The following is a 25425-nucleotide window of genomic DNA, read 5'->3' as shown; positions in this document are numbered from 1 at the left end:
TCGGATATAATTGTAAGAAATTAATCATTTTTTTATATGACCCGACCTGATCCGGAACCACAATTAGTATTTTTTGATATTTCATTTTCTATCGGTTTCATTTAAATAGTGAACCATTTGGTTTTACGTTCTAAATTCGTTACTAACCGTTGGACCGGTGGTTACAATTCTTTTCTTTTATTATTTATTTAATATAAAAAATAAAAAAATGTTTGGGTCGACAAGTATCTACCATTATTTTGTAAATACTTTACAAACCACCTTATATCCGTAATTACTTTTTTTGCTTACACTGTTTTTAAAATCTCCTCATGCATGGACAGGTACATAATATAGAAAATAGGAGAGATGCTTTGAAGAGGAGAGAGAAGAAAAATCATCCTGGTACCTGTGTTTAAATTTTATAAATACCCTCTATGGGAATCTAGTTATGCACACTTAATCTGTCCGATTCACCACTGAAAAAAGATCTAATGAGGAAGAAGAATATGAAGATGATGATTAATGTGCTCCAGACATGCATATTCATTTCTTTAGTTGTAGTTGTTTCTGCAATTGATGAAGACCGAAAGGTTAGTATATATCTTAATCTCAACTTAGAACTTGAGTTTTATGATATATAATTTCTTTGAACTTTTTGTTGTATAATTAATAACACACTTTTGATAACTAAAATCTGAATATTGACTTATTTTGACATAGAAGATGGGAATTAAATGTATTATTTCTTACCGAAATAACCCAAACTCTAATTCTAAACGAAATTCTATATAAACTATTATCATTTATTTTATATCATCCGAAACTAAAACAAAAGCTTAGTCTCACATGATGTGCACATCTTTCATCCATGAAGACTAAAATATGTATAAAGACATAACTTGGAGATATGGATGTGCAACTCCGAATCTAATGCAAATTTTTTATGTAGGTTTTTATCGCTTACATGGGATTTCTACCTGAAGGTGAATATTCGGCTTCTTTGCATCACCATGAAATCTTGAAAAATATTACCAAACCCAGGTATTTCATTTTTTTTGAATTACGTACATTTTAGTTATTAAAAACCATATCTGTTGTTTATATATGTTCTTTAAACTTGTGGCTAGGTTCGCAAGCAAAGCACTGATAAGGAGTTACCATAGAAGCTTCAATGGATTTGCTGCCTATCTCTCCCAAGAAGAACAACAAAAGTTGGCTGGTAAGTTTCAGTGATCAGATTTTGTTGCATTTTGATTTTTTTTTTTTTTTTTTTTTTTTTTTTTTTTTTTTTTTTTTCAAATTAAATCAAGCAACAATTAAAAGTATAAAAACTTTCATCCCTTTTGTCCATTCTTCTGCAGTCGCCACTCGCCATCATGACCAAATTAATGTAATCACATAAAATTAACAACATATTAATCCAAAATTAACAAACCAAATGACAAAACATTTTCTAAAACAGGAGCTTATTTATTTAGTTATTTTTTTAATTTTTTTTTTGGAAAAATGGGTCTATTTTTATAACTCTACAAAAACGGGTTACTTTTAATATGGTTTGCAAAAATAGGTTAATGGTCCCACTTATCACCAAAACGTTTTTTTTTTATTTATTTTTTTTTTATTTTTTTTTATTTTTTTTAATAATTGTTTTTTTTTTTTGCTTATTTTAAAAATTATGTTTACATCTCTCTCATTTTTATTTTTACCTTAGACATATTTTTTTTATATAATAAAAATTTGAACTACAATCAAATATTAAAATTATTAAAACATGAAAATAATTAAAGAAACTACAGATTACATATCAATAAATTATATAATCAATTACATATGAAATTACAAGATATATTAACATAAATTTCAAGATTATATAATTCATATTGTATAGAATCTTAATTGAGATTTTAAATATATATTTTCTTTTAAATTTTTAAAGATAGTTAACTTTTTTTATGTTAATTACTTGCATGTTATTTAGTAATTGTATTATATTTTTCATTGTTTTCTATTTTTTCTTAGTTAATTAAATAGTTAAATCTCTGATATATTTGGACAAAACAATATTCTAAAGTAAGTATGGCATACGATATATGTATCTGAGTTAAATATCGAGACTGATTAAGTTAATCTTTTTTAATATTATCAAAAATAATATCTAATAATTGATAATAGTTACCTAGTTGCTTTTAACAACATATATTTATCAAATATATTTTATACAAATAATTTATTTTCTTGGTAAATTACCGCGCGACATTCCTTATTGTATATCTGAGTGACTTTAAAAAGGAAAAGAAATATAAAGGGATAACCACAAATTCAATCAGGTCATTCAATTATATTCAGTTTTAATATTACTTTATAGTTATGTTACATTGTTAATTGAAAAAGGAAACTTAAAGGGTTAAATATGAAAACATAGAAAACTGTTTGTTGATTGAGTGACCATTAACCCATTTTTGCAAATCATATTAAACCAACCCATTTTTGAAAAGGATACTGAAAATAGATCTATTTTTGCAAAAAAAAAAAAAAAAAATGAGTGAGAATGGGTCAATGTTAAGCCTGTTGATTCTTTGCATTTAGAGTGTTTCCAACAATCAAAATTTCTTAAGCGAACAAAAATTGAGATATATCAGAAACGAGTAGAAAAACTGAGCAAACAAGAGTTGGATATATATTGCTAAGATTGATTAAAACCCCTAATTAAATGCAGGTTATGAAGGGATCGTCTCCGTATTCCCATGTCAAAAGTTGCACCTCCAGACAACGAGGTCTTGGGACTTCATGGGATTTCCAACAACAATCGAACGCAGTCCCGTTGGTGAGAGCAACACGATTATTGGTGTCATTGACAGTGGAATATGGCCAGAGTCGGAGAGCTTCAGTGATGAAGGCCTCGGGCCAATTCCCAAAAAGTGGAAAGGGGAGTGTCAGGGTGGGACAAATTTCACTTGCAACAGGTAACTTTAATATGTGAAGTGATCTAATATTCCTAAATATCATGCATGTTTCTATTTAGTACTGTTGATTAATAATTACCATATGTAATGTGGAGACTAACACAATTTTTATAATATTGCTCACAATCAATCCATGTGGCAGGGAGATTCTGTTAGGGACACGAAAGGGCATGGAACTCATGCTTCTTCTATAGCAGCCGGGAGACATGTTCATGAAGCAAGCTATTACGGTATAGCAAAAGGAATTGCCAGAGGGGGAGTTCCTTCTGCAAGGCTGGCTGTCTACAAAGTCTGCGACGAGCTCTCATGCGAGGCTAGAGATGTAATGAAGGCCTTTGACGATGCGATTTCTGATCGATTTAGTAAAACAAGCAGGAGCCCTTGGCTGTATCCTCCCAAATCACGGATACAATTACTCAGATGTCGGACCATTACCTGTTGCAGCTCTTGGTATAAATGACATGAACTTGGTCAAAACCTACCAAAACTCTACAAAGTATGAATTTTTTTTTACTATTATTATTATTATTATTATTAAATCTCTGTTGTTTAATTATGTACGTAATTGCATGTTTATGTTAAATGATTACTCGTCACTTTTACAGGAAACCTCAAGTTCAAATTTTCAAAAGCCAAGCTATATACAATAATCCAGCTGCTCCTCTTGTTGCCTCATTTTCTTCCCGAGGTCCTAGCAAATTTATATCCGATATTATAAAGGTACTTCGTTTTTCTTTCTTTCTTTTTTAACAGCAAGAATATTATATATTAGAAAAGCTAGCGAGTAGTTCATACATTCGTTTAGAGGGCTATTACACCGATTTAACCAAGACAAAAAGAACTACCTTTCTTACTTCTAATCTTAATCAAACTGAAAGTTTAGAGCTTTGCCTTGCTAACCAAATCTTGACTTTTTCTTCTAATTCCCTTGCATGCAATTAGTGTTAGATCATGTTTCCTTTTTCTTAGGACCTTAATTTACCCATTTACTTCCAGTACCAAGTTCACGTTCCAATTCGTAGATTAGGTAGTTTAATTCCTTCATTATAAATAGCTTGTCAATTGCATCAGATTAGGAGAGAAGAAATTTGTTTTCAGTTTGTGTTCTTAATTTTGTTAGTAGAAATTGGCTTTATCAGACTGCTCCCAATCTTGACTTCTTTTTTCCATATGCTAGCAGCTACATATATAGGAGTTGTCTCCAAGTTTTATTACACAGTCAGAACCATTGCTTGTATTGTGTATAAACTAATCGGAATGAATGCTCACATTAAAATATTACATGTTGATCGAGCAGTTGAGGGTTGAAAACATGATCCGCCTAACATAAGTTAACCATTATATTATTATAGTTGTCTATCTATAATAGTTTTGTGTTTCCTTTACAAATATTAATGAAATGTTTTATGTTATTATAATTTTAGCCTGATGTAATGGCCCCTGGTGTGGAAATTCTGGCGGCGTATTCACCAATGGCTTCACCATCGAATTCCTTTATCGACAAAAGCTCTGTCAACTACACCATCCTATCAGGCACATCCATGGCTTGCCCACATGTAGCTGCTGCTGCTGCTTTTGTTAAGTCTTTTCACCCAAATTGGTCTCCATCAGCAATCAAATCTGCACTCATGACCACGGGTAATCAATTTCTTATCTTACCTTAACCTAAGAATTTAACCCTCTTCAAGTAGCTAAGCTTGAGAAAGTTGGATGAAACACCCGTCTTTTTGTTATTCATATTCTGTGTATTGTTTCTCTCACAAACAATATTTAGTATTACTAAATTAATAAACTTAATTTATAAAGCTCATTTGATTCCTTCTTGCTTATCTGTGTCATAGCATGGGAAATGGATCCTATCCAGAACTTAGATGCTGAATTTGCATATGGGTCTGGACATATTGATCCGCAAAAGGCTAAAGATCCAGGGCTTGTGTATGACATCTCTGAAGAAGACTATCAAATGATATGGTGCAACATATATATCTCACAGCGTAAATGCTAGTTGTCATGCCAATTTTACGCTTAGACAACTAAATTACCCTTCAATGGTGGCACGAGTTGATGTGAAATCTGCATTTGTGCTGTCGTTTCCTAGAACGGTGACCAATGTGGGTGATGCTAATTCCAAGTATGTTGCATCCATACAAGGAGATTCAAAGCTCAACATCCGTGTAGATCCAAACATTCTACAATTCACTTCATTAAACCAGAAATTGTCTTTCGTGGTGACTGTTGAAGGAAAAGGTATCAAGTCACCACTAACAGTAAAGAGTGGGTCTTTGTTATGGACCAGTGAGAAGCACAAAGTCCGCAGTCCAGTTGTGGTGTATACCGGGAATGCTACCACTAGCAGTGGAGGCGTCTCAACACCATCACCATTTTGTAAAGCCTTTGTTATTCTTTTTGTTTGCATTATTATAGCTCATTGTATTTAGATAGTCTAGGAACTATATATTATTCATGCCATCAAGCTTGAATGTCAGATACATATCTGTCTTTTCTCCTTTTTCATCTTACAGATCTAAATATATAGCTGATTTCTCGTTGATACAGAAGTAAACGATCTAAACCGCTTGGCTTGATGATCATTATTTAATGATAAATCAATTTATCAAACCCAACGAGCATTAGGTTTATCAGTTGATCACATCGATATTATATAATCAGTCATTGGAAACTTTCAAAATTGCAAATAAAATTTAGTTGGTAGGGATGAGCAAAGGAACCGACCCAAACCAGAACCGGCCCGGGAACTGAACTTGGTGGAAAATAGGAACCGAGCCGGACCGCAGGACGGTTCTACCGGTTCCGATTCTTACGGGTTGTTGCTGTGTCTTCAATGTTGGGACCGGTCCTTGAGAAATAGCAACATACGGTTTCGGTTTTTGCTGGTTCTATTGGTTCCCGGTTCCAAAATTCCACAAATATATCGTCCCGGTCCCGGCTGGACCGGTTCCTGCCGGTTCCCGGTCCATATCCTCATCCTTAATTTAGTGTTATACACTTCGTATAGATAGCCCATTAGCTTTACCCACTTTGCATTATTTGTATGTAGGCCCATGCATGTTATTTATTTGGTGTATATTTATTGTTTAATGAGAGATTCATTGTGGAAAATATTGGAACATGGTATCATAGACTTCCAACTTTTATCTCTTGATCCTTATTGACCTACAAGCCACCGTCGTAGTCCTCTCTCTCTTTCTTTGATTCCGGTCTATCTATCTATCTATCTATCTATCTATCTATCTATCTCAAACACACACACACACTTCTTTCCTCCATCTCTAAGATAATGTAGAAACCCTATTATGAGATAATATAGAAACCTCATTGATTGGGGTTGCATGTATTGATATCAATATATAGTGTAACATATTACATAAGAGCCACTATACTATGTTATAGAAACATACAACCGCTGAAACAATAACTCATGAATAAAGTAATACTCCTATCGAATAGCTTTGTTTTTAAGCATGTCATATTTGCTTATTGGTTATAATCTTGATTATTTAAGACTCCATCTCACTTATAGGAAAATATAGGATTTTACTGGTTCAAATACATTCACTTTATAACTACGGTTTTACAACATCATTCTTAAGAAAATATCAGATTTTCTTAAATCAAACGCGGTCTTTTCAAATGACATACAATTACTCAAATAAACTTCTTGTGAACTCACCAACTTAAATGTTGATACTTTTTCTTCAAAATAACTTGTATTCTCAAGGAATCATTAAACATGGTTAGCTACTGCTTTTGAAGACTTACTCCTAGGTGTTAGTTTAATCTTTTAAACATCATAATGTAATTGATTTTTGCCAACATGTAATACTACAATCATGTAAACTTTTCAATTATGTCTATGATCGTTGTATGTACTTTCTTTACTATTCATTTGTTATGATACTTGACATGACGTCCTTCACTCCCGAATGTTTCCGCCGTTCTGGTTTGGGGGTGTGATATTTTCCCAGATTATATATGATTCATATCAGTAATGTATAAATTTTGGGAAATTTTCTTAATTGATAGATATTTTTCATGAATTTATATCTATCTATAGAGTTAAATGCAGTTAAAATGGTTATACATACCTATAATCCATGAAAATTTATCTGGAAGTGCTTTGACACAGTTAAAACCAAAATCAGAAGTTTGGTAATTTTTATGAACTGTTTAGTATTTTTCATGATTTTATGATTATTCAAGAAATTAAAATAGTGAAAAATAGCTAGACAAATAAAAAATAAAAGAAAACTTATCTTAATATCTTTGACTTCAATTAGAACTGAAATGAAAAGTTTGGAAAATTTTGGAACTAAATTGACTTAGTTTTTTAATATTTAATCATTGGAACACCTCCTAAAATGTTTAATTTTAACATTTCAATAATGTGAAATTCCATTTGAATTTGTTATACAACAAATTGATTTATAGAAATTTAAATTTAAAAGAAAAATGTTTGTAACTTAACCATATTAAAATTTGATACAATATTGACATAATTTCTATTGTAGTAGTAAGTATACTAGTGTTAGATTTCGATTAGAGACTCACTAGTGTATACCATTCTTATAGGAATCGGTAGTGGTACAGGTGGAACGTAGTTAAAGGCACCATCTGCATCATCACAATGCATTGTGAGTATTCATGACTCCCTTTATTTTCGGTTTTTATGTTTTGGGGTGGAAAAGCATGTCCGAAAAACTATTTATTGCTCGTTGTATTTACATTGATTTGTATCAAACTTGATTGCTATATTTTGCTATGTATGTTTATGCAATTTGAAACATGAGGCCTTATCGTCTTAAGTCCCTTCCCTTACACTTTACTCCAACCATTAACTCTTTGAGCCAATGGTCATTATGGGTAGCACTATTAGGAATTGACAACTCTTCACTCACCCGATTGCTGGAGTGCATTATACCATATAATCTATGGAACGATAAGCATACATCTTGATAGGGCATCAGTCATAGGCTTCGTTGGGAACTCATTGTTTGCTCATATACATACAAACTCACTTATTAATGATAGCAATGAACTTTGTTTCTCATTATAGCGATAAACTTTGTTTCTCATTATAACAACAAACTTTTGTTACTAGAAACTTATTTACTTCTCTTAGCAATGAATTTGTTTGCTCGTTGTTGCAATGAAATTGTTTGCTCGTTTTAGTAATGAACTTTATTTTCCATGAGAATATAAACGTTGCATCTCATTTGGCCAACATAATTTATCTCTCATGATGACAACAAACTTTGTTTATGCAAACTTATTTAATCATTTTTGCAATATGTTTTCATTTATGGAAACTTTTATCAAAATTTTGATTTTGATTCATGAAACCAATATTATTTTTAATCTGTGAGTACTCACCAACTATTTTTATAGTTGATGCTCGTTTTACATGCTTTTTTAGGAATCATCTAGTAAGAGGCACGTAGAGACACAACACTTGTAGGATCATTTGCATGTGTTGACTTTTAAATATATTGTACTCACCAACTATTTTTATAGTTGACGTTCATTGGTGTTGTCTTTTAACTTTTTCTATGAGACCCTTTGTAGTGCAACGCCCCATGTTTCTTGTAACGTCCCGATTCCAGGTATAAATTTAATTAAAGAATAATTGGTCTTATGACCTACTCGGCGAGTTGGTTGCCCTACTCGCCGAGTAGCAGTGGGAATGGAACGCGTGTTTAGTGACCTACTCGGCGAGTCCACCAAGGGACTCGGCGAGTAGGATCTTGCAAGTGAAACCCTAAATTCTGGGGTTTTACACCCTATTTAAAGGATCATTGGCCTCCAACAGCCTCCCCTTATGCTTCTTGTCCCTCTCAAACCCTAAAATGTGTGTGTGTGTGTTCTTTGGTATCTAAGCTTGAAGGAGTGACCTTGGAAGGAATCATTTGAAGAAGCAAGGAAAAGCAAGGCCAGGAACTCGGGAAAGCTAAGGGATTGCATCAGACATCACTCTCTGGAAGGTAATAGGCTATTCCTTAAGCCCTTTTCACTTTGAACCTCCCTTAGATGGGTGTTATGAAGGACTCTCCATGTTTAAGCTAAGATCTGAAGTTATAACTTCAGATCTGGACTTCCCTTGACCTCTAGATCCATAAAGTTTCCAGATTGTGCAAGGTTGAAACCCTCCCAAGGTGTAAAACTCCATTAAAGAGATTAGATTGATCATTTTGGGCCTTTAGAGCCTTGCATGTACGTAAAGATTGCAACTTTACGTACTAAACGTGCCTTAGGAGCTTGGATCTGTAATTTGGGGCCTTGCCATGGCTTAAAGAGCATCTGCATGGATTAAGATCTGCATGGACTCGGCGAGTTGATTAAGGGACTCGGCGAGTCCGTTGAAGATGGCCATGAACTCGACGAGTTGGATGAACAACTCGGCGAGTTCGTTGAATATTGCCTTGAACTCGGCGAGTGTTAGAAAACTCGGTGAGTTGGCTAGGGTTTCTCCGAAAATCTTGGCCGCATATGAACTCGACGAGTTAAAAGGAGACCTCGGCGAGTAGGTCGAGGATTCCACGACTTCTCGAACTCAGGAAGAACTCGGCGAGTCGGCAACCTGCACTCGGCGAGTCGAGTCAACATAGACTGTTGACTCTGACTGTGGATTTTGACTTGGACCAAGGGGTTGACCAATTGAATTCTGTGGGTTTCTGGGATTGGGAGATTTGTGAAAAAGGTCGTGTGGTACTTTTAGTTGGCGGAGTTCGTGTTGGACCCAGGAGTTGAGCTTTCTTATTTCCGAGGACAGTTGCGAGGTGAGTTATCCTCACTATACTAAGGGGTCTAAGGCACAAAGGCTGGCCCATTGGATTTGATATCCTAGTAGTTATTGTTATGTTGAGTTTGAGTTAGTAATGCATGCCAATTGATGTGCTAGTCGGTTAGATCTGTAGGACTGCCTGTGATACTGATTGATTACATGTATGTGCATTTATCTGTTACATGTCGACATGTTATGTGGGGTGGGTTGAGGTTGTACTGCTCCGTGCAATAGCCAACAAACCCGAGAGCATTCCAGATACGAGCTGAGGGCCCGGTAGGCATTCCAGACTCGTACTGAGGGCTCGATGGCATTCCAGATACGAGCTGAGGGCCCGGTAGGCATTCCAGACTCATAATGAGGGCCCAAGGGTAGTCCAGCTTGTAAAGCTGTGGACCCAGTGCATTCTGTTCCATTTTTAATTGATATGATATGCTAATGTTGATATTGTTATGTGGACTGTATATGTATCAGTATTTTGGGGGTAACTCACTAAGCTCTCGGGCTTACAGTTTCAGTTTATTGTTTCAGGTACCTCAGGGGATCGCGGCAAGGCGAAGGCATGATTGTACAGCTCCTCCTATTGTGTTATGTTTCTGGGAAAACTCTGATATAAATGTATTTTGAAAACAAAGTTGTAATGTTTTGATGAATTCGACGTGTTTTTGAAAATTTAAATTTGGCTTAAATTTGAGTGTTACAAGTTGGTATCAGAGCCTTGGTTTGAGTGAATTGGAGGAACATTCGTGTGAATCTAGTCTCAAATCGAGGAAAGATTTTTAAAATGGTTTTAAATGGTTTTTAAAATAAGTAAAGGAGGATGCAGGGTGTACGATCAGCCGGAGCCAGTAAGTAGACCCCAAAATACAATACAGTTATTTGATATTGTGATATGTTAGAATAGCATGCTAGTACTAGGCTAGGGATCTTCAGGAATTGCATGATAGAATTGCCTGATTATATGATGCCTAATAGCCTAAGGATCCCTTATGTGAGATTCACATCATTATTGTAGTTGTCTAATGTATGCATCACAGTTGTACCTAATTAAGATCTTATAGTCTGAGAATGTTTGATTTGGCCTTATGTTCTGTTCTTGTTTGATTAGGAGCTTGGGGTAGGATTGGATATTCGAAAGTCTATAGGGTCCAACGTTATGTATGGCTAGCATACATTAGTGCTGCAGGGTTGGTGGAAGTTTCACGGATAAGAAGGATTGAGTGAGACCGAGAGGTCAGTTGTGAGATATTTAGCATTCCTCTAGGAGTGAGGGTTGAGCGCTCGCCTTGTAGTGCATATTGTTAGGGTGTTGTGGGGATACTTGGGACGAATATGGGTAAGTGTGGAAGGTAGTAGGGGCCCATGCTACTGAAAGCACATAACCTATGCGCGTGACAAGTAAGTCGCAATCCTTAGGGTTAGTAGGGAGTTGGCTCCCAAATATTTATATGAATTATCTAATATCTTGTGCTATGTTTCGGAATGGTGATGACGAGATGCTTCGTGGTTGGATCCGGTTCGGGATCAGGATCAGGGGATGGAGGTGAGGAGGGGCCGACAGCACCTGAGCCAGTGGTGCAGATGGGTATAGAGGAGTTGGATGCCAGGATTCGGGAAATCCTGCATGATGAGGTTTCTGCTGCATTCCAGACTCAGTTACCGGAGATGTTTAGATCGATTAAGACCGCCATGGTGGAGTATTTTTATGAGCGCTATGCAGCCCTTGCAGAGACAGCCGCCACAGCAGCTGCATTAGCTGTATCAGCGACGGGGGGAGGAGTTGGTAGGGTTTTCAGTACAGGGACTTCGATAACACGAAGCCCCCTACTTATGATGGGACGTAGGATACCATCAAGGCTATGAGGTGGATTTCAGATGTGGAGGGGTGTTTCTTCACCTGCTCGTGTCCTGCTGACCAGAAGGTCAGGTGTGCTCTGAACCTGCTTAGGTCGGGGGCCAAGGATTGGTGGAGACTTGCGACTGGGTCATACTCTGATGATCAGAGAGCTGTTGTTACTTGGGAGCAGTTCAGGGATATGTTCCGTGCCCGTTACATTCCACGGGTTAAACGGGAGTGATTGTCACAGGAGTTTTTGAGTTTGAGACAGGATGGGGAGTCGGTGACGGAGATCACCCGGATGTTCACTGAGAGGGCGATGTTTTTCCTGGAGTTTGCTTCAGAGTAGGCTCAGATGACTCGTTATCTGAGTATGCTCAAGATGGATATCCGTCAGTTTGTGTCTACCCAGCGACGTGATACTCTTCTAGAGTTGCAGGAGGCCACCAGACGGCATGAGTTGGAGATTGAGAAACAGTTGAGAGAACAGCGGCAGGCCCCGACACATTCTCAGTCGACGCCGAAGCGGTCTAAGACCGCTGATACTTGGACTAGGGGTCAGCAGATCCGCACATGTGGGAAGTGTGGTAAGGGTCATTCTGGTGTGTGTCGAGCTGGTAGTGGATTCCACAAGTGTGGAAGGGAGGGGCATTATGCGAGGGAATGTCGCCAGGCCGCTCCGGTTCAGAGTCTGATGATATGTTACCATTGTGATCAGGTTGGCCATTTGAAGGCCAACTTCCCGTTACTCACCGCCAAGCCGGCGCAGGCTCTAGCGCCGGCTACTTTGAGGATCACGGATGGGAGAACAGTCAGGACTGAGCCTCCAAAGGTTCAGGGTTGTGCCTTCCAGCTTACAGCGGAGGAGGCCAGAGCAGCACCGGATGTGGTTGCTGGTATGTTTCTATCCTTATCTCTTTATTTTTATATATGTTGCATTCTTATCTGTGGCACCTATGGTTAGGTACGTTTTTAGTGAAATCCTTGCCTGCTTTGGTCTTATTTGACTCGGGGGCGAGTCGGTCTTTCATATCTCAGACTTTTAGTAGGGGGTTCAGTGCACTAGTGGGCGAGTTAGAGTGTCCGTTGCGAGTGTCTATCACCAATGAACACGGGGTTTTTGCTTCTTCAGTTTATCGAGGGTGTGACTTGGAGATTTTCTGGGTGTCATTTCTGATAGATTTGATTCCGATTCCCATAGGGGAGGTATGCGTGATTGTAGGCATGGATTGGCTCAGTAGATTCGGTGCCATGATCGACTGTGAGGGGCAGCGTGTGGTAGTTCGAACCCCAAGTGGGGGAGAACTGATTGTTTATGGCAAGGGCACCAGAGTGGGATCAGGGTTTTTTCAGCTTCCAGGGCACGACAGTACATTCAACATGGGTGTATAGGTTATCTAGCGTACGTGATAGATACGCAAGCCAGGGACCAAATTTCAGTTTCCGACATGCTGGTGGTCAAGGAATTCGTAGATGTATTCTCGGAGGAATTACCAGCGATACCTCCGGAAAGGAAGGTCAAGTTCAGGATTGACCTGGTGCCAGGTGCCGCCCCTATTGCTAAGGCGTCGTACCGGTTGGCACCGCCAGAGATGCAGGAGCTGTCATCGTAGCTGCAGGAACTGTTGGGCAAGTAGTTCATTCGGCCTAGTAGTTCTCCATGGGGAGCACCGATACTTTTCGTCCGGAAAAAGGATGGTTCACACCGGATGTGTATCGACTACCGGGAGTTGAATAAGTTGACGGTGAAGAACCATTACCCGCTCTCGAGGATAGATGATCTCTTCGACCAATTACAGGGTGCATCTTGGTTCTCTAAGATAGACTTGAGGTCTGGGTATCATCAGGTCAGGGTCAGAGAGGAGGACGTGGAGAAGACCGCGTTCCGAACTCGTTATGGACATTACGAGTTCGTGGTGATGCCGTTCGGGCTCACCAACGCGCTAGCGGTGTTCTTGGACTTGATGAATCGAGTCTGTAGACCGATGCTTGATCGCTCGGTCATAGTATTTATAGATGATATTTTGGTGTATTCCAAGACCCGAGAGTAGCATGCGGAGCATCTGCGGGAGCTGTTGGGAGCTCTGAGACGGGAACGACTATACGCCAAGTTCTGGAAGTGTGAGTTTTGGCTACGGGAGGTCCAGTTCCTTGGACATCTCGTTAACCAGGAGGGCATTTTGGTCGATCCGACCAAGATCGAGGTGGTTATGCAGTGGGAGGTTCTGAAATCTCCCTGGATATTAGGAGCTTTCTGGGATTGGCAGGGTAGTACCACAGGTTTATATAGGACTTCTCCAAGATCGCAGTGCCACTCACTCGTCTGAATAGGAAGGGAGTAGATTTCCGGAGGGGTCCCGAGCATCAAAGGGCGTTTGAGACCCTGCATCAGAAATTGTGCGAGGCTCCAGTGTTGACACTCCCGGAGGGAGTTGAGGATTTTGTGGTGTTCTGTGATGCATCCATCACAGGTTTAGGGGCGGTCCTCATGCAAAGAGGACGAGTGATAGCTTACGCATCGCGACAGCTAAAGCCGCATGAGACGAGATACCCTACGCATGACTTGGAGTTGGGGGCGGTGGTGTTTGCTCTCAAGATATGGAGACACTACCTATACGGGGTCCGTTGTACCATTTACATTGATCACAAGAGCTTGAGACATATCATGGATCAACCAAACCTGAACATGAGGCAGCGCAGGTGGCTGGATATAGTCAACGACTACGATTGTGAGATTCCTTATCATCCCGGTAAAGCGAATGTAGTGGCGGACGCTTTGAGTCGCAAGTCAGCAGGGTCTTCCACCCCAGCAGTATGTATGAGGATATCAGTGGATTCTACGCTAGTGGGTTTGATCAGAGATGCCCAAGTCGAGGGCATCCGCCCGGAAAATTGGAAGCTGGAAAGGATCAAAGGCGAGGACACCCAGTTCGTGAAGGATAGTCGGGGACTATTAACCCAATGTGGTCAGGTTTGAGTCTCGATGATGGGTGGGGTTAGGCAGACGGTTATGGAAGAGGCTCATAAGTCTCGTTTCTCTATTCACCCGGGGGCCACCAAGATGTATCGAGATTTGAGGTTGAGTTATTGGTGGCCGTGCATGAAGCGGGAAATAGCTTCGTACGTTGAGAGGTGCTTGACCTGTAGGATGGTCAAGGCCAAGCATCAGAGGTCGCATGGGAAATTTCAGCCCCTAGAGATTCCCATGTGGAAATGGGAACAAATCGCGATGAACTTTATTACCAAATTGACAAAGACGGCAAGGGGGTTTGATGCTATATGGGTCATCGTGGATCGATTAACCAAGAGCGCCCATTTCTTGGCTATTCGAGAGGGCTCATCGGCCGAGAAACTGGCTGAATTGTATGTTCGGGAGATCGTGTCACACCATGGGGTTCCTGTCTCCATTGTCTCTGATCGGGATGTCAGGTTTACCTCTCGCTTCTGGCAAAAGTTTCACGAGGAGCTGGGCACGCGGTTGCACTTCAGCACAACATTCCACCCGCAGACCGACGCCCAGAGCGAGCGGACTATTCAGACCCTCGAGGACATGTTGAGGGCATGTGCAATTGATTTCGGCGGGAGCTGGGACTCCCACCTACCGCTTGCGGAGTTTGCCTACAACAACAGCCATCACTCCAGTCTGGGCGCCCCTCAATTCGAGCTGTTGTACGGGCGGAGATGTCGCACCCCAGTCTGTTGGGGAAAAGTTGGACACAGGGTGATGGGTAGTACGGAGGTGGTTTTGCAGACTACCGAAAAGATCCAACAAGTTAGACAGCGCTTGCAGACCGCTTAGAGTCGACAGAAGAGTTATGCCGACAAACACCAACCCGAGTTGGAATTTCAGGTGGGAGACATGGTACTCCTGAAGGTATCGCCATGGAAGGGCGTGATCCGCTTCAGGAAGAGGGGAAAATTGGGTCCCCGATATATCGGACCGTTCAGGATCACTGCCAGGGTTGGCAAGGTGGCTTACAGGTTAGAGCTGCCGAAGGAACTTAGTCGGATACACAACACTTTCCATGTTTTGCAGCTGCAAAAGTGCGTTATGGATCAGGAGGCGGCGGTGTCATTGGATGATATTCAGGTCGATGAGTGCCTGAACTATGTGGAGAGGCCCGTGGCCATGCTAGAGAAAAAGGTGAAGATACTAAGGAACAAGGAAATACCTTTGGTGAAGGTACAATGGGAGCATCGGAAAGGATCCGAATGGACGTGGGAGGCAGAGGCAGAAATGCGAGAACATTATCCGGGACTATTCACTGCAGCAGACTTCGAGGACGAAGTCTAGTCCAAGTGGGGGAGCATTTTAACGTCCCGATTCTAGGTATAAATTTAATTAAAGAATAATTGGTCTTATGACCTACTCGGCGAGTTGGTTGCCCTACTCACCGAGTAGCAGTGGGAATGGAACGCGTGTTTAGTGACCTACTCGGCGAGTCCACCAAGGGACTCGACGAGTAGGAGCTGGCAGATGAAACCCTAAATTCTGGGGTTTTACACCCTATTTAAAGGATCATTGGCCTCCACCAGCCTCCCCTTATGCTTCTTGTCCCTCTCAAACCCTAAAATGTGTGTGTGTGTTCTTTGGTGTCCAAGCTTGAAAGAGTAACCTTGGAAGGAAGCATTTGAAGAAGCAAGGAAAAGCAAGGCCAGGAACTCGAGAAAGCTAAGGGATTGCATCAGACATCACTCTCTGGAAGGTAATAGGCTATTCCTTAAGCCCTTTTCACTTTGAACCTCCCTTAGATGGGTGTTATAAAGGACTTTCCATGTTTAAGCTAAGATATGAAGTTATAACTTCAGATCTGGACTTCCCCTGACCTCTAGATCCATAAAGTTTCCAGATTGTGCAAGGTTGAAACCCTCCCAAAGTGTAAAACTCCATTAAAGAGCTTAGATTGATCATCTCGGGCCTTTAGAGCCTTGCATGTACGTAAAGATTGCAACTTTACGTAATAAACGTGCCTTAGGAGCTTGGATCTGTAATTTGGGGCCTTGCCATGGCTTAAAGAGCATCTGCATGGATTAAGATCTGCATGGACTCGACGAGCTGATTAAGGGACTTGGCGAGTCCGTTGAAGATGGCCATGAACTCGGCAAGTTGGATGAACAACTCGGCGTGTTCATCGAAGATTGCCTTGAACTTGGCGAGTGTTAGAAAACTCTGCGAGTTGGCTAGGGTTTCTCCCAAAATCTTGGCCGCATATGAACTCGATGAGTTAAAAAAAGACCTCAGCGAGCAGGTCGGGGATTCCACGACTTCTTGAACTCAGGAAGAACTCGGCGAGTCGGCGACCTGCACTCGGCGAGTTGAGTCAACATAGACTGTTGGCTATGACTGTTGACTTTGAATTGGACCAAAGGGTTGACCAATTGAATTCTGTGGGTTTCTGGGATTGAGAGATTTATGAAAAAGTTCGTGTGGTACTTTTAGGTGGTGGAGTTCGTGTTGGACCTGGGAGTTGAGGGTTCTTATTTCCGATGATAGTTGCGAGGTGAGTTATCCTCACTATACTAAGGGGTCTAAGGCACCAAGGCCGGCCCATTGGATTTGATATCCTAGTAGTTATTGTTATGTTGAGTTTGAGTTAGTAATGCATGCCAGTTGATGTGCTAGTCGGGTAGATCTGTAGGACTACCTGTGATACTGATTGATTACATGTATGTGCATTTATCTGTTACATGTCGACATGTTATGTGGGGTGGCTTGAGGTTGTACTGCTCCGTACGGTAGCCAACAAACTTGAGAGCATTCCAGATACGAGCTGAGGGCCCGGTAGGCATTCCAGACTCGTACTGAGGGCTCGATGGCATTCCAGATACGAGCTGAGGGCCCGGTAGGCATTCCAGACTCATATTAAGGGCCCAGGGGTAGTCCAGCTTGAAAAGCTGTGGATCCAGTGCATGTTGTTCCGTTTTTTATTGATATTATATGCTAATGTTGATATTGTTATGTGGACTGTATATGTATCAGTATTTTGGGGGTAACTCACTAAGCTGTCGGGCTTACAGTTTCAGTTTATTGTTTTAGGTACCTCGGTGGACCGCGGCAAGGCGAAGGCATGATCATACAACTCCTCCTATTGTGTTATGTTTCTGGGAAAGCTCTAATATAAATGTATTTTGAAAACAAAGCTGTAATGTTTTGATGAATTCGACGTGTCTTTGAAAATTTAAATTTGGTTTAAATTTGAGTGTTACATTTCTGCTTTAGCGGGGTGTGACATTTATGATTCATGTGAACTTGGTGAGTTGAAGGGCAAACTCGACAAGTTGAGTCAATTCGAAGCATTGAATTTGACCTTGACCTAGACTTGACTTTGACCATAACTTACCCTAAAGAGTTATGAGTATGAAATGGAAGCTAAGGGATTGTTTTGGTTCAGGGATTAACTAGAGCTGATTTTGGGGCAGAGACGTTTCAGCTATCATCCGACACTTGAGGTGAGTTTCCTCCTAGATTGAACGGGTCGAAGGCACCAATGCCGGCCCATGTATAGTATGTATGCTGATTGGTAGCTAAGTGTGGGAAGGACCCGTATCTTAGCATTAATTGAGTATGGTTATGGAATGAATTGGTAGGTTCTGGTTATACTTGTTGTCTATGTGATACTTGAATGTGTCTCATAGTTATTTAACATTTCGTTTATTAAATAAATAAATAGATAAAATTAATAAATGAATAGTAGCCCTAAATGCATAATAATTTATCAAGGCGTTGGCTTTGGGGGTTAAAAAGTCATAATATCGAGTTTGGGGGTTAAAATTTAATTTCCGGACTAGTTTGTAAAGAATTTTGAAGGGTGAGGGTTGTTTGTTAAATTATGGATTGAATTTGAAAAGGATTTTAGAAGTTAGGGTATGATTGGTAATTTTTGACTTATTATGAAAGGATTTATAGGAGCAGGGGCAAAAGGGTAAATCTTGGATTTAAATTGAAAACAAATGTTGTGAGGAGGGACTGAAGTTGGAAAATGGAGCATAAGTTTGGAAGGAACACGAGATCAACCTATTATCCTGTTTCCCTCCCGTATTCGTGATACAACCCTAACCATAAGCGTGTTCGCTACAGCCGCCACTACCATGTAAGCCCTCTCAATCGCCGCCTGCATCAAGAGTCGATCGCTACCCTTTTCCACCTGCTACCTTGTTGTTGAGCACCACCACAACAACCTTGCCGCCGAAGATGTAACGAGAAGCCGGAAGAGTCACCATGACCGAAAAAAGAAGCTGTGAATGACAATACTGGAGTCGCAAACGGATGGAAGGTTCTCGGTAAGAATATTCACCACCAACCTTCCTTCTTCTTCTTTCGTTTCTGTGGGTTGAACATTGTGTGCAGCGCTGCTACTGCCGGTGGTCTTTGGCCACTGATTTCGCATTTTCCTGCATTGTTAGTCACATGGGAGGTGGCGGGGTGCTCATGTGTTCATGTGTATGAATTTCTCTAGAATTTGTGGTGTGATATGAGTATTATTTGGTCAAAAACCCACCTCCACCACCACGAGGTGGTAGTTGCCACCGGTTGTTGGCGCCTGCCATCGCGAGGGTGGTTTTATGTTTGTGATTATATGTATATGAGTACGTCTCCTATGTGATTCGGTGTTTTGGCTGAAGAAAAGCCAAAAAAACCACCGCCACCACCGTGTGGTGGTGGTTGCCGTTGTGAGCCGTCATCGACCAACACTACCCAAGGTGGTAGTGGGTGGTACCCGGCCTAGTGAAGCTTAAATCAACCAAAAACATAACCATTGGGACTAATTGACTTGTGTTTGGGGTTGAAACCCTAATTAGGGTTTAGAAAACCCTAATCTTGGAGATTTTAATTTGGACTTTCCGGGACCCGCATTTTGGACCATTGGATTGGAATTACGAATTAAGCCTGACCATACTGTATGATTGTCCTAGTAGATTGATGGACTTAATGAATTATGTCCTTAATGGGTTAAGTGTTTCTAATTAACCCTAATCGATAGTTCATTTGAAAACGCTAATGGTGTTGGGTTTCGAGTTGGGCCTTTTCTATTGGGCCTAGATGTTTGGACCCTTGATGGGCCAACTATTAACAAGTATATGGACTAGAGAATTTGGATGGGCTTTAAAGTAAGGCCCATGTGAGGGGTTTGGGACCAATTTGCAAAATTGGGCCATAATTAGACCTTGGTTGTTTAATTGGGTTACGGGCCTTCAGGTTGTAAATTTGGGCCTTGGGCTTGAATCAAGCTAGGTTAGGGTTAAAGTAATCTTTTACCCCAAGCATGGACTTATGGTTATGTATTGGAAATCAACTATTAATTAGGTGTCGATTTGATGTTGACAGTTCAGGGATCTGTCAGCCAGCAACCATAGATTTATTCGCGGGACTTCAACATTGCGAGGTGAGTTTCCTCCAGTAGGAACGGGTTGAATGCACCAATGTCGGCCCGTTTATGTATGTTAGTATATTCCAAATTAGGGTCCGATGCTGAGTAGTGCCTGATGTAGGTTTATATGTTTCCGGACTTCGTTCTGATGCCGGGCAAAGCGTAAGGAATGTTTGTATGCTTGACGCCTTCGCGATTCTTGCATGTGATGGTTTTATATGTTTCCGGACTTCGGTCCGATGCCGGGGAAAGCCCAAGGAATGTTTGTATGTTTTCAGATTTCGGTCTGATGCTGGGCGGGGCCTGGGGAATGTTTATATGTTTATCTTATGTAATTGTTTATGTGTATATGTTTATATGTTTATATGTATGCCACACTTTGCTCGATGTCAGGCTGGGCCTGATGCCGGATTTTGGTCCGATGACCGGGGGGATGATGTAGCGGGCAAGGACCATGTTATGTTATTATGATATTATGTGATTATGTGCATGGTATGTGGTAGTTTGGGGAAACTAACTAAGCTTCGTGCTTATAGTTTTCAGTTTTGGTTTCAGGTATTCGCGGTAGCAAAGGGAAGAGATCGGGATGATTGCAATGCACACACCATGATTTTAGTTTGGGATGTTTTTACTTTGATATATCTGACATATGTTTTGATATCGATATACTACTTTGATGTTTTGAGATATTATGTTTCTTGTTTTGTTATATGATTTTTAGTATCTATGGTTTATTCAATGATTTAAAAATGACATTTTTGTTCATGTTTTTTGGGATGTTACAAGTTGGTATCAGAGCCGTGGTTTGAGGGATTTGGGCACACTCTCGGGTGTGTCTAAACTGAAATTGAGGAGTTGGTATAAAATTTTTAAAAGAAAAACCATTTTTACAAAAGGATTTTGAAAAGAGAAAAAGGGTGTGGTGCATGCAATCATCGAGCTCAAGTAAGTACTCCCAAATTACCCATACAAGTTTATGTTATGATATGATTACGAGAATTGCATGCTAGATTAGGGCTAACGATCTAGGAATGATGCCTTGTATGCCTGTTATATGTGTATAAGAGCTGCATGCTAGATTAGGGCCAAGGATCTAGGAAAGGCATGCCTATTGTATGAGCTTATGAACTACATGTTAGTACTTATTAGTCAGTGATATGATGGCCTGATTAGGATATGCTTGGTTTTGTTTACTCAATGCTCGAATGCTGCTTGCTTTGTGATTTTAGGAGTTCTAGTTATCTATAATTAACTAGTAAACAAGTTAAGTTATATATTACGAGGACTAAATAATTCCATAAGTTTAGGTTTAGCTCTATTTCGCAGCTCTTGTTTGAGTCTAACCGTTGTAGGGTAGGACCTCTCATTTAAAAAATTATCTGGTCTTAGTGATATGTAATGGTATTCACGAGCTAGTTAGGGGGAGATAGCAGGGACTTCTTATGCAGCTGTTGGTGGAGAGTGGGGTGGAGATTACCCTAGGGCAAGCCTAGGATGAGATTAGCGCAGAGAGCAGTAGTAGTGAAAAGGACTTGGTGGAGTCAAGGTAGTTCTTGTGGAAAGTATATATAGATGTGTAAGGTAGTATGGGCCCGTAAAACTGAAACCAGAGGATCCAGACTCGAATCAAGGAGGGATGAGATAAAACTAGGGAACTTTTAGTGTATGTGATATCTCGATTTATGACGAGTATTCTGATATTATTATAATATACTTGAGAATGGTGACACTACGTGGTTGACCAGATGACAGATCTGGTGCCGAAAAGGGATCATGCTCAGACTCTGGAGTCGGGCCACTTGATGATTAGATGAGTAAGTTCACCTCATCTGAGATTACGCACAGTATCATTGAACAGACTCTTGTGATCTTCAATACAGTCAAGGAAAGCATTTTGGAGATTTGTGATGAGAGGTTGGGTGCTTTCCGCACCAAAATGGCGGCCATGATAGGGAAGCGTACGTTGACATATCGGGAGTTCAGAGCTTGTGGAGCTCCAACTAATCATGGTGCTAGGGAACCCATTACTAGCAGCAAGTGATTGGCAGAAGTCGTCAGTGTTTTTGTACCAGCCGTAGTCCCGATGTGGACAAGGTCCGACTTACGTCCTACCTCCTAAAGGATAGGGCACGTGATTAGTGGGAAAAGGTTGGTAGTGAGTTGGGTGATGAAGCGGTTGATGCTATGTCATGGGATGACTTTCTGACCAAATCCTGGGGAAGTTGCTCCGGCGAGTGAGGCGGGATAGTTGGCGCAAGAGTTGTTGGATCTTCGCCAGACCACTAAGATTGTGGCAGAGATTTCTGCCAAGCCTCGGGAGAGAGAGCTTATTTGGTACCGCAATATGCATCAGATGAGGAAATGAAGAAGGTAGGGTATCATGATACACTTTGGAATGATATCAGGGAGATCGGGAGTATCTTAGGGTGCGAGACCCTGAATGATATGATTTCTAAAGCTCGAGAGTGGGAGACTGATTTGGAGCATGTTAAGAAGAGAGGGGGGGGGGGGGCAAATCATGTGCATATATTGGAGGGTCCCGGGGAGAGACTCAAGAATTCATATATGCTTTTAAGAGGCCAGCAGGGCCATATTCAGTGCAACACTTGCGGTGAACTGCATGATGGAGTTTTTCATTCCAAGGGCTTAGGTAAGTGTACACTTGGGTTGTTTGCGTGTTTATGTTAGGGTTATATTTTCAAGTTTTTTCATATTACCATTTTCATGCCGAGATTTATTAGTGGGGAGCGAAAGATCATTTCCCTAAGAGCGGGTTGGGAGTATGTAGTGTCATCTTGGTTTATGGTCGAGATAGGTTCAGGGGTGTTATGTGGAAGGTCTGTAGTCTGGGTCCCGCAGGACGATTATCCAACATTGTCAGGATTAGGTGGTCCTAGTAACCGTTATTGATTGGCTCATGGAAGCACCAAGGAAAGTGGCTCGTTGCTGAGGTATTGGTTGGAACATCTGTATTTTGGTCTTCAAGGTTCGAGTGTGGTATGATTTCAAGCATCAGGGGCTATCGGTTTTGCTGGGATTTGGAAAATGTTCATCTGGTTCTTAGAAGTTATCTGATCTTTTGGGATTGGCTAGTAATGGAGAACTAGTTGGTAAGAACTGGTTGTCATCGGATCGATCGTTGGAAAGTGAGAAGGATTAGGAATTTTCCAATTTTCCTGTATTGTGAAGACTTAATCGAATCTAAGTGGGGGAGAATCGTCCAGGGATTCAGAAGCAGGAGCAGTTTTGAAACTGTGATAACTTTTACATCCTTGTTAGGAAGAAAGACTGCCCAAGCGGCTATATGGATTGAGGATAGCGTGAGTTGGAGGTTCGGAAAACTTGCCAATAATGAGATTGCGTTCTCGGAATTTGTGATAACATGCTTTAGGGAATCAGGTTGGGGATTCCAGTCAGGACATGAGTTCAATTTGGGATGCTAGATCGTGTGTGTGCTTGACGTTGGATGTGTTTGGATTGGTAATCAACAATTGAGACAACATGGAAAGTGTTGTAAGACTGCGGGATAGCCATAACATTCACCAGCAGTGAGACAACGTTGAAAGTGTTGTAAGACTAAAGGATAGCTGTAGCATTCACTAGCGGCCAGATAATGTGGGATGTGTTGTAAGATTGCAGGATAGTTGTAGCATTTACTAGTATCCAAATAGTGTGAGAAATTGTTGTTAGACTACGGAATAAGTCGCAAGCATTCACATGTTTATTCATATAAGTTAGGCCCGGGTGGGTCAGTTCGTAGGATTATGTAAAAGGCGATAGCATGCGGTTCCTGATAGTTCCAGTGTTCCGGGCAGTATCCTGTTGAATTAGATCAAAGGGGAGGCTAGCACTCAAATATGCTTGGCAGTATCCAGTTGAAATAGACTGAAGGGGACATGCTTGGCAGTATTAGTATTTTAGGACTTCAGGTATGGATGGGTGAATGATTGCTTGGGTAATGCTAAGTCACTCACAAATCCCTTCAGATGATTTAGCTCAGGGCAGGTCAGCCGTATGAATGTGAGTAGCCCACAGTATGATTGGATTCTGGAAACGGTAGGTCGTTGGAGAGCAGGTGTGATGTAACACTACAGTGGTTCTGGTAGCATTCACTTTTTGTATTAGATTCGATGGCAACAGGTAGTTGGACGGTCATGATTGGGAAGATCAGAAGGAATAATGGAACCATGAGTGGCAATATGGTTAGGAAAGATTTTAATATCAGGAAATCTCTAATAAAGTCCTAAAATTTTGGCCCAGTTTAAGTTTTAGTCCTAAACTAATTTTTGTTTACGAAAAAGTCCTAAAAACCGGCAAAAGTATGCATTTTGATCCTTTTAGACCGGTTGGAACCGACAACAAATTAATTTGGGACTATTTCATAAACTGACCCAAAATATTGGGACCATTTCACAAAATGACCCAAAATATTGAGACTCTTCTGCAAAAAAATATTATGACTTTTCTGCAAACAAAAACCTTATTATTATTATTATTATTATTATTATTATTATTATTATTATTATTATTATTATTATTATTGTTATTATTATTATTATTATTATTATTATTACTAGAACATAAACCATGCCAAAAATTTAGGACTTCATTGGAGATTTCCCTTTAATATCCGAAGTCCTCTTCGGAAGTCGCGTGGGGCGACTATGAGGTTACTCTTGGCTCTGCAACCGGACAATAATTCAGTATTCCAGATAGGTTAGGGACCAGGGAGGTCTCAGATTCCTTTGGAAAATAGATAGGAGTTAGCGTGATGCTTTGGACAGTAGTAGTAATTTGTAGATTCATATAAGTGGAGTAACTTATGGATCATAAGTGCTAAGTTACTTGCAGTTTGAATTAAATAATCTGAGAGTAATTAGTCTAACCCTATTACGCAACTATCGTTTGAGTCTAACCGTTGCAAGGATGGATCTTCTACTCGAAGGATTATCTAAGCCTTCTGTCAAGTATAAGTTCTCTACAATTGATTATGGTCAGTGATTTTGTTTCTAATGCTAGCATCGAGGTAATCAAGGCTAGAAGCGTGCAATTGGTCGGTTATTCAAGGAAGATTAAGCCTTGTAAAGCTCAACCTGGGTGGTCTGTCATCCGCCTTCTACATCAAGAGGCTATTGCCACCCTTTTCCGCCTGCTACCTCGCTGTTGAGCACCACCACAACAGTATTGCTACCGGAGAGGTAGCGAGAAGCTAGAAGAGTCACCGAGACTGGCGAAAGAAGCTGTGAATGACTATACTTGAGTCACAAACGACTGGAAGGCTCTCGTTAAGAATATTCGCCTCCCACCTTCCTTATTCTTCTTCCGTTTCTGTGGGTTGAACGTTGTGTGCACCGCTGCTACCGTCGATGGTCTTTGGCTACTGATTTTGCATTTTCCGGTGTTATCAGTCACATGGGAGGTGGCGTAGTGCGTTTGTGCTCATGTGTACGAATTTCTCCGGAATATGTGGTGGGA

At 40.6% G+C, this 25425-nt stretch overlaps 1 pseudogene across 1 annotated transcript; it reads left to right on the top strand.

Moving 5' to 3' along the window:
• Positions 1–1086: 1086 nt before the first annotated feature.
• On the top strand, positions 1087–5071 carry LOC145039254 (subtilisin-like protease SBT4.3; annotated as a pseudogene). The gene is made up of 6 exons (XR_013679804.1): positions 1087–1201; positions 2699–2945; positions 3054–3441; positions 3551–3665; positions 4370–4583; positions 4787–5071. The product of XR_013679804.1 is annotated as a subtilisin-like protease SBT4.3 (transcript).
• Positions 5072–25425: the final 20354 nt, after the last annotated feature.

This window comes from Lactuca saligna, chromosome 4 (assembly GCF_052625555.1).
Source record: "Lactuca saligna cultivar CGN05327 chromosome 4, ASM5262555v1, whole genome shotgun sequence".
Classification (NCBI taxonomy): Eukaryota; Viridiplantae; Streptophyta; class Magnoliopsida; order Asterales; family Asteraceae; genus Lactuca; species Lactuca saligna.
The sequence above is the reverse complement of the archived record's forward strand: the minus strand, read 5'-3'. Positions and strand labels throughout refer to the sequence as shown.